General features: G+C 45.4%; 1 protein-coding gene across 4 annotated transcripts in view; it reads right to left on the minus strand.

Moving 5' to 3' along the window:
* COL4A1 (collagen type IV alpha 1 chain) overlaps positions 1–14,645 on the minus strand; it is a 138,453-nt gene that overhangs the window by 54,767 nt on the left and 69,041 nt on the right. The gene's annotated exons all lie outside the window — the stretch shown is intronic.

Raw genomic sequence — 14,645 nt, forward strand, 5'->3', positions numbered from 1 at the left:
CTCTAAGGACAGGAGTGTTCATATCAACACCTGGCACAATGCTTCCTACATACTACATGCTAAATGCTAAACAGTTTATTGGGTAAATAAAATAATGAATACTTGGGTTTTTTTTTTTTTCACTGAATTGATGGAGCTCTCATTCAAAGAATGGGATCTTACTACCAGCAGGCACAGCACTAAGACTCGGTAAGCAGATGGACAGTCAAGTTTCTCCTTTGGATCCCGGAAGGTGTGTAGAGAGAGCTCAAGGGGCAAGCTTGAGCATGAGATGCAGACAATACGCAATCTGATGACGGGCTCAAAAGCATCCTTTAAGTGTTTCTTGCAAAGGTATGATCCAAGTTTAATTGTAGTCTCTACCCTCATGGAGCAAAAAACATAAGGAACATTATTTTAAAAATATTTCTATTCAGGTGGCTGTACACCTGAATACACACGCATGGCTGTAATACACTCAAAAAGGAAAAAGGGAGAGTCCAAAAAGGCTCAGTCCTGAGCCCCAACCTGGATGGCAATGAGGTTGATCGAGGCTCTGTGAGCCCAAGAAACTAAGCAACAATTCAATAAGCATGAGAGCATGGAGAAAAGTGGTGTCCACTGACCCTGAAAACAGAATTTCTCCCAGAGGCATTGGAGAGCCTGTGACCTGATTATGCGGTATCTCAGGAAGGCCACCATAGTTAGACTGCCAACATAAAATTACCCACCATCACAATACAAAATCAGGAAAACCTATTTTCTTTACAGCATGTGGACTTAACTTTCCTTAGATACAAAGGGCCAGATGAAGTAGCCATCGCCAGCTGACTCTGAGAAGCATAAGGTCCTTCAGATAACATAGCGCCCAGGACTTCCTCAGTTATGTTAGCTCAAAGGAAAAATAAACTGACAAGCTATACATGACATAACACCCACATTTGCCCCCCCCCCCAAAAAAAGCAGACCACCAAGGGTGACTGAGAAGCATTGCACTGTGGCACAGATGGAAGGAGATAGGGCAAGGACTAGAAGCTGCCCTGCTTTCCGAACCACTCAGCCAGTCCTGGCACTTGCTGGCAAATTCACTGCTTGTTACATTTTCAAAAACGCAAAAGAATATGGTTCTGCGCTTGAGACTCCAACTACTGTGCTTGCATGGACTGCAGGACTCATTGCAGGTGAAGTCAAGAGCCCAGAAACAGCGTGTAAGTAAATGTGGAGGAGATTATTACAAACTCCAGGGGGTATAATAAAATAGTAAATGGATTACAGAAAATTAATCCCTGCAGCTTGGCACACCCCCTTGGACAGCAGCATCCATAAAATCTACAGAGAAGAGCAGAGGCTGACAGCCCCAGAGCCCTCGGCATAGGATTTGACACGGAATGCTGGCTCCCTCTCCCCAAGGCCTGAGACACCTGGGAAGAAAAGGACTCTCAGACCAAGACTTGTTCAACTGGAAAGCTACTCAAATATATTCATTCTTGACCTTAAATAGTAAGAGTGTATTACATCCACAGAACGCGGAGAACATAGAGATACGCCACACTCCATCATTGTGTGACCTCCTCCCTAATACTCGGATGTGAGAAAATTCTACCCAAAACAGAATAGATGTGAACTGCAAACAGCTGGTTAAAAAAATTAAATGAGCGCTGAACTGCGTCTCCCTAACATGACAAATGTAAGGGGTACATCAATGTAAGAGTTTCCAGTGCATTTGGTGTCATATTTTTAGTACTTAATTAGTACTTGGCTCTATCACTATGAGACCCAGTGCAGATAAGACTTTATAATTCTCATTTTAACCATGGAATGCATGGAGGCTGAGAGCCAGATTAGCTGATTTCTACAAGTTTCTCATTGAGTCAGCGCTAAAACCAAAAATAGAAATGAGGTCAGCCTGCACCACAGTCCATGGTTTTCTAGGTCACTAGAGCAAGCTGGTTCCCAGCAAACTGTTAAACAGTTCGCCAACATTCACTTATCCCTTTTATGTCCATTTCACAGATAGGGGCATTCAGATTCTGACGCTTCACTGACTTTGTCGTATGTCACCGGGTGACCCCCGCATGTTGCTGGGAACAGAACTCAGAAATCTGATTCCCAGTCCTCACTTGCACACAAGAACACATTCTTTCCCAAATGTCACCGGAACACTTAAGCAATCCATATATCCCAAGAGTTTAGAGTTTTGAAATTAAGTAGCTAAAAAGGAAGTGACTCCTCCACCAACATGGTTCTTGTTATCTCCTACATATTTTTTTAATTTTCCCACTCTTCGGTTCAGACAGAAGTGCACATGAATAATCTAATATCCCATGCCCCGTCCAAGGGTATGATGGGCACCAGAGCAGAGCCAGCAGTCAGGATAAACATTCAAACAGCTATACGGCTAGCTGGCAAACAGTGTACACTGCATGCAAGCCAAATTACTCCTCTGAGCTTTCAGCAAATCTCCACCGCCGCCACAGGAAGAGCAGAGCTGGCCGTGCTCATCATGTCCAAACCAGACTATGCAGCTGCAACAAGCAAGACCACCACTGTGGCCACCCATACACTGGTGCTTAAGGCAGGATGTGCGGAGTCCAAATCCCTAAGAAACAGGACCCTGAGTCATCAGGTTCCCATGGTGTGTTAAAGGCAAGGTCCAGAAGGACATGGGGGCCACATAATCGTGCCAGGCAGAAATGGAACCATAGCCAGTGTTCATCACAGTCATGCACGTTTACAATGGAGGAAAGAAAAGACAAGTTGGTAAAATATTACACAAAAGTTTTGATGCCATTGCACATAACAGCTTTATTCTTCAACATCAGTGCACTGTATTATACTAATTCAAAAAGAAAAGTTTATATACCAACAACAGAAGTGATTACCACTATATCCTCAAATGATGGAATTCAGAGTTTGAAGAGGAAGACCAAACTGCCATCATTAAAAAGACGAAAGAATATAGCCATAGAGAATAATCTTGGCATCAAAATTAGCCATTCTAAATTAGGCATGAAATAGAGTTTCATGGATGGAGTAACTTAAATTTTTTACATAAAATGTGTATTATCTGAAGCAAGGACATACTTTTTAAAAAACCCATAAAATACGAGAACAAAAGATTCTAATACCAATTATTCCCTTTCCTCTTAAAATGCTTTAAGGAAACAAGTTCATAATGGAAATCAAATGCTAGACCATTAGCCTATCCTGTCTGTATCAGAAATCCAAATACAGATGAAGCTCCCAGGATGGCTGAAATTGAAATAATATGAAGCTTCCAACTTTGAAGCTTCAATAATCACCAACAACAAACACTGAAGTTAACAAAAAATATATCTAGACTAAGCAGTCATCAAGTCTTACTATTAGAGACCATATTATGCCTATTTCAACGGCCAGCATGGGATCCCATTTTTTTAGTTAAATTTTAAATTAATTTTTCATATCTAAAATATTTCCATGGACCTTTACTATGGACAGAAGCACAAGCAAAAATGTTTCCAGAGCACTGGGTTTCCCTGCCTCAGGGCAACGTGACTGTAGAGCAAAGAGTCATCTATGTGTGCTTGGGTTCATCCATTACAAAGCAGAACAGACTCAACAAGCGATGTTAACTGGAGAGATTTTGTGGCTGGGTAGCCACCTCTTAGAAGTAAATACTTTAAAGGCAGGGATATAGTTTTATTCATTCACAGTGTTTGGCACAATCTTTGAATTCAATAAAATTGGTGTGTGGATGGATGAACTAAGCAGTAGTGTACAGGACAGCTGGCATGAAGCAGGGCTGTGCGTAGGCATCCCGGAAACTTAAAAGTGTGGTACATTTGGTGCCTGGGCATTTGGGGCCCCTTTCCCGGTCTAAAGCCCCGTGGGTACCACTGGAACCTGACTGGCATATTATGCCTGTGGCCAAAGCAGCAACAGGGAGAGCAAGCCATGGTTAGGACATAACACTGGATCAACTGTTTTTTCTGTCATTGGTGCCTGGAGATTTCGATTTCCAAGCAAAGCTGCAAATGATTGAAGGAATGAAGGAATTTGCTTCTGGAGCCAGAGCTCACCAAGAATTCAGTGATGGGGAAATGATCTCAAATGATGGGTCACAGTCAGTCAATGGGTGATGTGGGGACTCGGCCAAAAATTCCACAAGAGCAATTCTTTGAGCCCAACAACCATCAAGCATCTGCAGGACCATTTCCTGAATGCCGACACTGCTGGGAAAGTGGTGGGAAGTGTCATGGGGTCCTGGAAAAACTGTGTGATGAGGCCCCGCTGGGAGCTCCATCCACACCAAGAAGCCTGACATCATGGCAGCACTGACGGTCCACCGCCGAGGAGAGGCAGGAGGGGGAAAACGCAGCTGGAGCCCTGAACACGCTCTCCTAAGAGGAGGATGTGTACACTGATTCTCTTTTGCACTACCAGACATGTACCCAGGTTCCTAAAAGAACGTACCTATGTCAATTTAAAGTATGCCACGTTTCTTTGAATTAAATATAATACGAAGATTGTTTCATGTAACCACTCTATCACAGATACAGCACTTAACACAGAACCTTCTCCAAGTCTCCATGTCCAAGGACAGATTTCCTTTGGCTAAATCCCAATATTGAGACACTCGAGCCCATAGTAAATTCTAGCACAACTCTTGGAATTTCAGTTTTGCCATGAAGCTGGCTCCCATCATGCATACTATGAAACTAGCAGGGGGACCTTGCGGAGCAAGCAGGCACGCAACACATACGTCTGATTGAGGGACATTTGCAAAGTACAGAACCCTAGATACTTCCTGACCTACAAAACTCCACTTTGTACATCAGCCTGTGAGAAAAAAAAGAATTGCCAAGAGTTCTTCACAAAATACTAAAGGACTGCCGCTCAACACAAGAACCTGAAAGAGCAGGGCGGCCCGGGTGGCTCAGCGGTTTAGCACCACCTTCGGTCCAGGGCCTGACCCTGGAGACCCGGGATCGAGTCCCACGTCGGGCTCCCTGCATGGAGCCTGCTTCTCCCTCTGCCTGTGTCTCTGCCTCTGTGTGTGTGTGTCTCTCATGAATAAATAAATAAAATCTTTAAAAAAAAAAAAGAACCTGAAAGAGCTCTAAGTGCTATAAAGTCGCTATAAATCTAAAACTGTTCCCCTAAAGCCACCTGAGAGCAAAGTGTTCAATGTCATCGAGCTGGTGGAAAAAACTTTCTAAAGTGAAAGGCACACTTGAGTGCTGACAAATTGTTGGCAGGAGGAAAAGAAAAATCCCACCTGAAAATCTTCCAAAGGTCCTCAGGACTTAGAGAAAGTTCCTGACACCTCTCCCTCGTCGGAGCCGAGTACCGCAGGCGTCGGCAGCAAGTGTTCCCATCAGTCATGTGTCTTACGCTCTTTTTGAAAAACCAGCCTCACGTGCTTTCATTCACTCTTCCTCTGAAGCAGTAATTTTCTCAACATATTTCTTTTTTTTAAGATTTTATTTATTTATTCATGAGAGACACAGAGAGAGAGAGGGTGGGGGGTAGAGACACAGGCAGAGGGAGAAGCAGGCTCCATGCAGGGAGCCCGATGTGGGACTCGATCCCGAGGCTCCAGGATCAGGCCCTGGGCCAAAGGCGGCGCTAAACCACTGAGCTACCTGGGCTGCCCAACATATTTCTAAGTATAAAAATTTTAAGTCACTCCCCTGAAGGAGTCAGCTTCCCAAATCAGGAATAAAAATATGGCGGTAACGTGTTTCCAAGTCTCGTGGATCCTGTGTATACGTTTCCTGATAAAGGCAATCTAATCCATAGCTTATTTCCATTTTCCCATCAAACCACAACCTAATGCAGCTTGTTCTCTGGAAGCATTTGTACTTTCTGGCCTCACGCTCTATTACACACAGTCAAATTTCAATGAAAAGGTGCACATTTTTGATGGGTTTTCCGCAAACCCCCCTCTTTCTGCTCCTCCCTATGCCGCAGCTGTCCCCCACCTCCTGGGCCAGGGTCCCACCTCGGAGCATCACTCAGCCCGGCTCACAGAGGGATGCTCCCACCTGAAATGTTTGTAGACTGCCCCTGCCGTCCCCTAGCACCCAGGCACAGCCGTTTAACTGGGATGTCAGTTAGACATCCTTCCTTGGGGAAGACCCTCCTAGACATAGGTGATTTGGAGAAAACGATTACGTCTAACTGATGAAGGGGCAATAAATACAGGGCGAACGGGCTTTCAGAGGCTCCTGAAGGAAAGCCCTCCACGGCTGTGACCTCTCACCACCAGGCGGCGCGAGAGGACTACTTTTTCAAATTAAACCCTGTGGACTCTGAATCTGAAGCCTTCAGCCTTTTTTTCTTAAACATTCATTCCATTAATATATAAATATTAACTGTTCAATGCCATTGAAGATATTAGCATGGGCACAGCTCAGAGAGGTTTCATAAGGTCTAAAAGATACCACCAAGGGAAAGAAAGAATTTTAATTAGTATTTAAAATGTAATTAAAATTACATATGAACCTAGCAACCTGAACATCAAGGCTACTGAGTGGCAGGTAATGCCGATGACCTCACCAGTAATATGAATTATGCCTATTTCTCAGATTGCTTTTTTCTATTCATTTTATAAACAGAGTATTTGAATCTACAATAACACAGAAAAAAATGGTTTTCTAAATGACCGCACATAAATACTACATACTGGAAAAAAACTTAAGTCCTACAAAATGGTCATGAAATAGGTTCAGGCAGGACAGCAGGGAGGTCTCTAAGAAAGTACTACTAAATACCCAACTGCCAGGAATATTTATTTAAAGGCTTCTCTTCGGTCCCTTCTACTACAAGTCTGTAGGAAACATACATAAGGAAATTTACCCATTCTTCTGACTTTTGTCATCTGTGAAAAAACAAAAAAACAACCATCTGATTTTTAATGGCTTCCAAAAGAGACGATTAACATCTCCCTTGCTAAAAAAAAAAAAAAAAAAAAAGCATTAATTTAATGACATGGAGTTCTCATGAAAGTCAGAATCAGAAATACTTCTACCTAATCCAATTACCTTACATTCTGCTTCTCATAAGTAGACTGAAAGGGGCATCTCGGTGGCTCAGTTGTTGAGCATCTGCCTTTGGTTCAGGTCATGATCCCGGGGTCCTGGGATCAAGTTCCACATCAGCCTCCCCGCAGGGAGCCTGCTTCTCCCTCTGCCTATCTCCCTGCCTCTCTCTGTGTCTCTCATGAATAAATAAATAAAATCTTTTCTTAAAAGTAGACTTAAAAATGTGTTTTAAAGCAGAAAAACCATACAGACATAAAAGTGCTATACTGTAGCTTGGGCCCTTACTGTGACTGTGGCAGATTGTGCATGTCACACACTGCAGTAACTAGGAGGCAAAATCCAGAGGCAGCTCAGCACTGGCCCAGCGTGAAGGGGGGCATGCAACTAACATGCACAGGCCTGAGCAAAATGCAGTAGCAGCAAAGCCACCCAGCCTGACCCAGACCCTACAAAGGGGGTCTATTTATGCATGAATGTTTATAAAGTTGCACTTGGGGGAGAGGGGATGACCACGCCTGAGAAAAGGCAGGAGTGCTTCCACTCACCAGCACAAAAGCTTTTCTTTGTCTTAAAGTTCCATGAGATTTACCAAAACTCTATGCCATAACTTACAGATCTAGGGGAAGTGGAGGGATTGCAGGGAAATAACTAACGGACAACAAAATAACAAGGTCATTAACAAAGAGCAGGAGGTGAACAGCTCTCTGAATTTGGACAGAAAAAAGACATCTTTTTCTCAAAAAGACACTTTGCTGTGTTTTCACTATCGCCAACAACCTTGAGGTATAAAAAGATGGTTTTATGTTATCAGCCAACTTGAGAAACAGCAATCAGTGCACAGCACCTAAACAGACTTAGAGGGCTTTCATATTATCATCACTGAGGATGTTATTCACCTGAACTTGGAAGTGTATGTGGGTGTGTGACAAGGTCCTGGAAGTGCGTGCATCCTGAAAAGAATTAGGACACATAAAAGTCAGGAAGTGCCACAATGTAGGTCAGGAATTTGGGGGGGAGGGGGTCTGTGTTAACAGTAAGTATGAAAAATGTAAAAAGAAATATCCTGAAAATAATAATCATAATTAATAATACAAAAAGCATGCAAGATAGGCTTCAGATTTAACCTTGAGAAAAACTGCCTATTGGCAATTAAGAGAAAAGCTTTTTTCTTTTTTTTTTCCTAAGAAAATGTGGGTTGAATGCAACTATCCATCAAAATTAGGTTTTATGGGTGTCCTGCCAGGGGGCATTCCCTGCTCACCAGCACCTAGCACAGTCAGCACACGGTAGATGCTCACTAAATATTTTGAGGAGTGAATCAGGAAACACAAAGTGTTAAAGATTCCAAGGAAATAATATGAGCCTACCAAGAGGCACAGAGTTGGGGATCCTATTTTCAAAATGGACTGCAAAAACAGGCATCTTTGCTCTGGGTTTGCAAATGGAGGGGGTCTTCCTTCCTACCATCTTGATGCTATGTGGTGGAGAGAACCTAGAAACTCAGAAAATGTCTGTAGCTCCAGCACCAAGGCACTGAGAATCTCTGAGGATCAAGTTTGCTGTCTGGAGGATGGGACACCGCTATCTGCCTCATACTGGATGTGGTGAAGGATCAAACCTGGTTGATCCTACTTTGCTCCACATCCAACACCAAGCACATGATCACAGACCACACTGGTCTGGCTCTCAAGTATTTACATACAAACAGTTTGCATTCACTACCAAGATTTCTCAATCCATCAAATCAATTGCATTTCTTCAAAGCCACAGAATATCTTAAAGGAGAAAGAAAATGCAGTGTCGCCTTTTCTCCTTCCAAGCCGTCATGACCTATGACTTACCTCATTCTTGTTTTTGAGACTAAATTTGACAACAGAAAATAAGGATTTCTTGGGTACTGAAAAGACAGGACAGGTTTTCTTTTTTAAAGAAATTCCTCATTTATCTTATGCACAAGGTGTTTTTTTTTTTCTTCTTCTTAGTAAATACATCGGATACTAATTATTTTCACAGCTCAGAATATTGTTTTTCCCTCCCACATGAGCCTGAGTCTATGCAGCCACATGGTCACCAATTTGTCCCTGTCCACAGTCCCGGGGCCCTGCTCTTTTTGTAGCCCAAAGGTGTCCGATGACAAAACGCATGTTTTGTTTCCTCTCCCTCCAACAAAGTGCCTTGGCCACACTGCTTTGCTAACAACGTTCTCCCTCAGTGCTTGGCAATACTGTCAAGACATCGTTCGTTAATCATGCTCAGAACCCAAAAGATAAGAACAGTTCCAAAGAGGCTGAAATATGACGAATCAACTTTGCCCATATAACACAATGCAATACTGGGTGGTTTTACAAAACCCATACTTCATTTAAACATATACAGTCACTCGAGGAAAGGAATTAAGCAAGATAGTGAAGGGGTTTCTTGGGCCTAGATTTTGATTTTACACCTGAATAGCTAAGAAAAGAGTACAATGGCACAATCAATACAAAATCATAGTGCATAATGAACACCAAAAATAACTACCGCTTAAATGCTTAAAAGCAGCCTTCCCTTAGAGGGTAGGTCCCCTTCCCCGCAACATCATTCACAGAATTAGCAAGCCTGTGTCCAAAAGATGACGTGGAGATATATTTTAACCTAATATACGGCCAGATTCTTTTAAAAATTTAAGTTAGTCAGATCTTACTTAATGCCATTTTTACTCTATATGTCGGAAGTTTTAAAGGTTCAATTTACAAGATAGTTTTTTGCCTTTTTTTCTTAATTACTTAATGCCAATAGACTAAAATACTTTGTTCCTTAACTAGGAGATAAGATGCAGAAATCTGCTTAAATTACATCTCAGTGTGTAAAATGGAGAAATTACTGTTCTCATAAAAAAAAAAAAAAGATTGCAGACTGTAGAGTTCAACGTGTGACACTTTTCCTTGTAGTCTGTAGCCAATTTAAAAAAAAAAAATCATTTAGAGGATAGATGACCCTACGTGCAGATGTGTTAGGAAGAGGGAGAGAGGGGATGCAGGAAGAGGAAAGTCAGGCCACCTCTGCTGCCTGTGTCTCTCTGCTCCCCACTCTGGGGACATGGGGCATCCCACACAATCACCAAGGTGATTTGCCTTTGGCAAAAGGAGGCTGATCAGCCAAATACCCCAAAGTAGCTTTCCCTTGTCCCCTGCCCCAGATATAAAATTGTTAATTTCCCAAGATTCTTTAGCTCCCCCAGGAATTGCAAACCAGTGGGACCCACCAGGCATCTCTGCAAGAGCAAGTAGGCTCCAAACTCAATGCTTGTCCATAAGAAGAATGAGCACCTCTGCTTTAGAAACAGACAAGGAATCATCTAAGAGCCGTTTGATACTCCACATAAACACACTGTGGTTGGTTATATGGGTCCAGAGTTTCAGAATAACAAATCCAATAATGACAAGTTGTTCACTCGCCCTCCCAGGCCCCTAAATCCACTCTTGAAGGGCATAGCCACCTGGGCCTCCTGGCACCCACCCATGTGAAGTCATAAATCAGGAAGCAGACACTGCTTCTGATGGAGCCACACCATCACAGCTGGAGAGAATAATTGCTAAGTAAAGGACAAACTGCGCTTCTGAAATAAGATTTCCCTCGCTCTCCCAGAACCTCTACTTAACTGTGTGATGGGACACAGAGGGTGCTGTGCCAGGAACCAAAGAGCTGACAGGCCTGCACAATGACATGTGTACACTCGTACTGCTCACTGAGCAGAGCAGATTCCTTTTAAACAACAGAACCCTAAACCTTACCCACTGAGTAGGGATCCCTGTGTGAAGCATCACTTGACCTGGACCATGGTTCTTAGGTTCCCACCATGAAGACATCCATTCCACCACGTGGCACTCTGTGTCCCCCAGGGGGTTCCCACCACAAAGACACCCATTCCACCACACGGCACTCTGTCCCCAAGGAGGTGGGAGCCTGGAAGGGATGCTGTCCCCAAGGGTGGGGATCATTCATGCTATGTTTGCACAGATCAACACTTCCATGCTCAGTGCTCACCCAGGACTGAGAGGCCACACCTGAGGCGGGCAGGTCACTTCACAGTCGACCATCCTCCAGCCCCCAGGGAAGTCTCAGGGAGGAAATAACTGAATGCGTGAGCAAACGGGAGAGACAGCCAGGGAGAAAGTCATGGCAGCATTTCTGGGCCATGAGTACTCAAGGGGGATCCCAAAGCAGAAAGCCAACAGAAGCATCAGAGGGCAGAGGGGGCTCAGAGCAGGCTGCAGGAGGCGGTGCCGCAGGCGGGTCGGGGCAGCCGTGGTGAGCGCTGGGACAGCCACACCCCATCCTGGGCCTGACCTTCCCCAACCAGGTCAGCACAGTGCTCCGACAGCTCCCCGGGACACCACAGTGTCCCCTGCCCCGGAGGTCAGGACCTCCCAGCACTCGGGGACTGCCTGGCCTTGACCCAGAAGTGCTCTCAGGCCCAGCACCAGGCCTTCCCCTGGAAGATTTCAACTCTGAATCCGAGTGACCATCGGACTGAGGAATGCGCGCCGGCTCTGGGAACACGGGACAGACACGGGTGCTGAGGGTCTCCAGCCTTGCAGGGTGGGCGAGTGTGTGTGTGTGTGTGTGTGTGCATGTGCTTGTGTGTGCGTGCAAGTGTGCACACGTGTGCTATGCGTGTGTGCGGGCACGTGTGCGTGTGTGTCCATGTACAAGTGTGTTGCATGTGTATTGCACGCACATGTTTGTGCACGTGTGTGCATATGTGCTCACCTGTGTGTCCATGTGCTTGTGTGTGTATATGTGTATGTGCATGTGTATGCTCCCCCGTGTGTTCGTGCGCATGTGCATTCACATGCACGCGAACACAGACAGGAGGCGAGTTGTCAGGCTGGGGAACATGCGTGAGGTGCACCTGTACAGGGAGCAGAAAGGAAGCCAGTGAGCATCAAGAAAGGAAGAAAACTCGAGGTGGGAGGGAGGGGAGAAGCCACCTTGTGCCCACACAGCCAGGCTGTGAAATCTAGCCCCCAACACTGTTGCATATCCAGAGCTCCCCCACATGCAGGAAGTGGGACACCCTCCAGAGCTTTGGCTCCTGTCCCCATAGACCTGGACCCACAGGGGCCCTCGGCACAGGTCAGCAATCTCAGCTCCACTTCATGACTGCAAATCATACTGTAGAATGTTATTTTTAGCTTTGGCTGGAAGTGTCTGCCCCGGCCACAGATTAGATCTGCCCTGGCAGACAAGGCCATTTAGTTAGCTGTCAGGTCACCCTCTCTTGTAAAGAATTGTGTGTCCTACGTCCAGAGGGGATGCAGGGCCCAGGAACCAGGATGCGCCCACCAGGCCCTCCTGAGACTGGGGGTCACTGTCTCCCCACTGGGCTCCCAGGGCTCAGCCTGTGTGGTCTAGAATCAGAGAAGGGACCACTCTTCACCAAGTGCTGCTGTATTTGGACTGAGACACCAAACCTCTGGTGCTCCAGCTCTGTAGAAGGGAGGCATCACCAAGCCCTCACCAGCCACACCAGCAGAGTGGGAGGGTTTCTGCACCAACCAGGAGAAAAGGTACTGTGTCCCGATGCAGGAGAAAATACAGCATCCCCTGGCCCCTGGGATAGCAGGCAGACTATCTTGGTATCTTCCACCCTGGTCCAGGAGACACTGACCAGACCAGGGGCAGGAGACCCGGCCACAGAAACAGCAAGGCCCAAGGGCTTTGCAGAAGTACACACACTCTGAATTTTGCCAAACAACTTCACTTTCACAAACTGTCCTACAATGATTTGTGGGGGACAAATCCCGCCCCCCCACCAGGGGCAGGAGACCCGGCCACAGAAACAGCAAGGCCCAAGGGCTTTGCAGAAGTACACACACTCTGAATTTTGCCAAACAACTTCACTTTCACAAAACTGTCCTACAATGATTTGGGGTCTCATATGGGGAAGTGAGACTGAGGGGAGGGGTACAGGGGTTCCGTCATCCACAGCAGTTTCCCAAAGTGTCCACGTTTCCACCTCACATCTCACATCGGGGCAAACATCACAATAAACAGGGAAACAAAATTGGGGAGAGGTCTAACTTATGTGCCCTGAGTGTGCTGCCTGGATTTTAGGTGCCTGCTAGTGACAAGTCCCACTTGCCTTTCCCTGGCCTGAGACCCCAGCTCAACTCTGGGCCCTACAGGGCTCACTCTCACCACACTGCCTCCCTCTGAGCTGGTGGCAGATGTCCGGTCTGGGGTTTATTGGTGCCGTCACTCCTTTAATGCTTTCTTCTGCCATGAGACCACAAGAGCCATGTGGCCAGGTGTCCCACCCGTCCTGCTAACCACTGCCTATGGCCATCGGCACCCTGCCACAAAGAGCATAAGTGCAGTGAGACCCCTAGAATGATGGGCAGATGGGCAGATGGTTCACTGGATCTACCACGGAGAGACTTAGTTCCTTCATCAATCTTCTGTGGAAAGGCATTAGCCAAGTACTCAGGGTCTCAGAATTCACCTCAGCTTACAGTGAGGATTTCTTTAGAATCAGTGAATCACAGGTGGCCCATGTGCTACGATGGGACATCCATCAAACAGCGCTTGGAGAGAACTTCACGAGCAAACAAGATGTGTGTAAGAGATCTGTATCTATCCTTCTTTACCAGAAGCACATTTTAGCTCTTTGTGGGCTTGTCTGTAAGCCCATGGGCTGACACAACCTCATGCTAAGGAAGGAGAACACCCTATAGAAGGACTTTAAGCCAGGAACAGTTTCATGGTGGCATCGTAGCAGCTGGCAGAAAACCATTCATTGTCAGCTCCTCACATTCTCCTGTGAAGAAGTGGGGGGGGGGGGATGCGGGGGGCATTTAACCTGGGACCAGATAAGGATCGTACTTTTATAAAACTCTGTGGTCAACCCGTGGAGGCAGGCTCAGCCCCCATGGAGACCAGATCGTGTTCAAGTGCACCTTTAACATTTCTAATGGATTTGCCAAAGGGGGAAGAAGACAGGGGCACCACTTCCCACCATCATCTGGTTTGCTCGTTACCGCTGACTAATTCTTCCTTTGTTTGATTGCACATTCTGCTGAACCACTTCACAAGGAAGAGGGTTCTGTTAATATCATTTTTGTGGGGGCAGCTCTCCACGCCCACACAGCATAATTACTCTGCCTCATTACGTGCCGTCTGGAAACGTATTTTCAACGTTCGTGATACTTGACCGACCACCAGCAGGAAAACCCAAATGCACCGTTTTCATTTGTCAGGGTCTGTTTTATGCTATCTTTGATCTTGAATTAAAACACACAGTCTCATTTTGCTACTTCGAAAAGAAAACTATATTCCTGACAAGCAATGTTTTCTCAGGATCCTATTTACAAAAGAAAAAAGAAAAATTTCCCATGCATCGTCAAGACGAGGGCTGTCAGGGCCAGCATCGTGATGACAGCTCCACTCACATGAGGTGTTCTGGGCTTTAAAAGTCACAGAACATGATATTCCATTCAGGAAATTTAATTTTCTGCTACTCTTTCTAAACATGGAAACAAAATAAAATCACTATTTTTAAAGCTGTGCTGGATGAGGTGTGTTCCAAATACAGCTGCAAATCAAAAAATGTGGGTTTTTAAAAAAAATATGATTGTAGTATATCATGAGTTTAAA

The sequence above is a fragment of the Vulpes vulpes genome, chromosome 6 (genome assembly GCF_048418805.1).
Source record: "Vulpes vulpes isolate BD-2025 chromosome 6, VulVul3, whole genome shotgun sequence".
NCBI lineage: Eukaryota > Metazoa > Chordata > Mammalia > Carnivora > Canidae > Vulpes > Vulpes vulpes.